Here is a 3,310-nt window from a genome sequence, read left to right on the forward strand (position 1 = left end):
AAATGTAGCTAAAATATGATTATTGTTACTTCTAATATTGAAAAACAAAACACGCTTGGCAAATCTATTTGTTGCATAACTCTAATTAGACATCAAATTAAATATTAATGAAATTCTGTGTTGAAGTACTTGGCACATTTATCTAGAATCAATGGTATTTATTTTTAATCATCATTTTACTTTTTACTTCTAAATTCAATGGCCATCTACTCTGTTTTGAGAATTAGGATGATCTCGCATAAGAGACCAAGCCAGTAGTATTCACAGTATGATGTTTTTATTTTTCATTGACTTATCAAAATATATAATTTTTCACTTTAAAGCCAGAAATAGACAAAAATATCTTTTCCATCTGGAATTTTATGGCACTGAAATTTTATTTTTATTTTTATTTTCCTAAACAAAGAAAGCATTATCTTAATATAACAATGATTGACAAAAAGAAAATGGAAAAGTTCCTCAGAATTCATCCCTTTCTATTTTATTTATTAAAATTTTAAATGGTTCTTAGAAGCATATTCACTGTTCTAGAAATCCCATTATACAATGAAATTTCATCAGTATTAAAATAATCACTCCAATGGGAACTTTGGCAGCAAGATATGAGAGAAATTATTTTTATTTCATCTTTGTTATGGGAAGGATATCACTAGCTTTCTCCCAAGCTCAGTCAAATTAGCAATGCTTTGATTATCCAGTGAAAGGAATAGCCATTGAACCTACATATGGATTCCTCTACTCACTCCTCTAAGATCTGTAGAAATACAGTACAAGATATGATCCATGACCTATTGCCAGGCTTTGCAGACCCTTGAGTATGTACATATATTTACATGAGCAAAAAACTAAGCACATGCTTTATTGTTTGCCACATGAGGGATTTGTTTGAATAATTCACACTGTGCAAGGCAGCACCTCTACTAATTAAAGATACTAGGTGATTCCCTCAAAGGGATGATAATTTTAAGGATGTAGTGTTGTACTGCTTACCTTTCCTAAAATGAGTTCATCATTGAGGCATTGCCTAAGAATACATTTTAAAAGAACAATTTACAACTAAAAGGAAAGAGGAATAGTAATAGAGAAAACAGGTGAATGAGTAGTACTATACAGACAGGATTAATTTCAATATCTACTGAGTAATTCTTTCATAAAAGATTATGACCTGTGTATTTTAATTCTCCCAAGGTCAAACTGATCAATGAAATTAGTTCTTACTGGGGATTCACTAAAGTACCTCAGGACAGTTTTACATTACACATGCATTTCCCCCCAAATTTTAAAGGTTTTCAGAATGGGAATTTAATTTATCAATTAATATTCACAAGTTATTTTTAATCCTATTTCAATATACACTTATCAAGATATATACCCAAGGACATGAAAAGCTAATTTTAAATCATTTGAGAACAAAATACTAATTCTTTTCAATCCTTTTCCACTTAGACAAAGAGTCATATGTAAATTCGTCTGCTTTAATTCACAGTGCTGGTACTGACAGGAGTTTTGGTTTCAGAAGCAGATAACTAAACCCAGGGGAGTGAAAAATTAGGACAATGTATGTTGAAATTCACAAGAAAATAAGTATTTTCAATATCTTCCAAATGTAGAGCTGTCAGTTTCAGCCAATATTTTTTGTTTGTTTGTTTTTCATGAGGAACATATATCTTTCCAGATAGTTGTTTCCTACATCTTATTCTCTCTCTCTCTCTTTTTAAAACATTTTTGTTTACTTTCTTTTGTTGGCTCACTTGCTGCTTTTTTATTAGACAGAATGTCAAGAAAGATTGATCTTTATTTATCTTCGTAAGAGAGGATGTCACAGTTTTCTTTGTCTTTGACTAGTTGTTTATATAACAGATAAAAGAATATCAAACAGTAAGCCAAAAACCTATTATTATGTGGAGAACAGAGGTGGACCGAAATATTTTTACTGACAAAATCAGTTGCTTCATTGATCAGCTGAAAAAAAAAATCCTATACACATATTGCAGTTAGAGGACTCACTGAAGTTACAGAGTCCACCTTACCTTTGTGAGTGACTCTAAAGATTTGTTTGTAACTATGCCAGGGTTGACTAGAGTCTCTGGTCTGACAAATATATTTTTAAATACTTTTTTTTTTCTTTATCCATGGTGATATGTTAATTTTATAAGGACTTCTCTCATTCAAAAAAATGGTGATCATATGTTAATTTTATAAAGACTTCTCTCATTCCAAAAAATGGTGATCTGACTTTCCCATGCTACACATGGCATTTCAAGAGAAAAAAAATGCCCCAGTTGTTCATGTCTTCTTGCTATGGCAAACACACAATCCTTCAGCTTACCCTCTTTGTATCAGGCTTGATTGAGTACTTGCAACCTTATTCTCAGGCTTTTAGTTCTGCATGTCTTTAGAGGCATCCTTCCCCTACATTAAACTAACAGTAGAAAACTCACAAGTTCCATGACCAAGGACTTCCCTTTCATTTAACACAGACACAGAATTTCAGATTGTAAATGTTTCTGGCTATCTGCTACCTCAGTAGTGCTCCGAGTTCAGTTTCTTAGTTTACCTATATCCCAGAAAGTAAATAACTAAATACATATATAAATAAAAGAGCTCAAAGCATTTTTTTTTTTGCATCCCTTCCTCTCTCTGTACCAGACTCCCTCTCTGTTGAATTTCTCCTTCCATTAGGAAGGTCTGCTTCCATCAGGTGTCTGCTTTCCATATACACCGACTGAGGTCAATTTGCCTCTCCATAACACAGAAACCTGAAATGCCTCATCAGGTTCCCCATTCGCATTCGTAGCTTGCTATCTTAGGGATACTCTCTTGCATATTTACACAGAGCCTAGACTTGGGGGGAGGCTGTTAAGGAACAAAGAGTATGTAGTATCTCTAGCAGGTCTCCCACTGACATTGTGTTGGCATACCTTTATTTTATGTTCTATGGAAACTTTTTCAAGAGTGTGTTAGAAATACAGATGTGAAAAGGTTTTTTTCTTATTATTTCAGTAAATCTTGACAGATATCAAATGCTCTTGGGGAGCACTTTTGTTTGGTTTTAAATATTCTCAGAAATTGTCTGCACAGCCATGACAACTTGGTAATCACGTTTTTCTACAAAGAGCAATTTTAGCTGATCTAAAATTATTAGTGCATTTGAATTGATTTAGCAAAGTCAGGCAAAGAAAAATAATTCACAGCTCCAAAAGCCAGTGAAAACTGTCTTTGGAGGTGGTTTACTGGCTCAAACTATTCTTGAACTGGACATGATGACATGAGGAGGTGTCCTGACCGCTGGGAGGCAAGGAGGAGTGAC

This window comes from Cygnus olor, chromosome 4 (assembly GCF_009769625.2).
Source record: "Cygnus olor isolate bCygOlo1 chromosome 4, bCygOlo1.pri.v2, whole genome shotgun sequence".
In the NCBI taxonomy this organism is placed as follows: Eukaryota; Metazoa; Chordata; class Aves; order Anseriformes; family Anatidae; genus Cygnus; species Cygnus olor.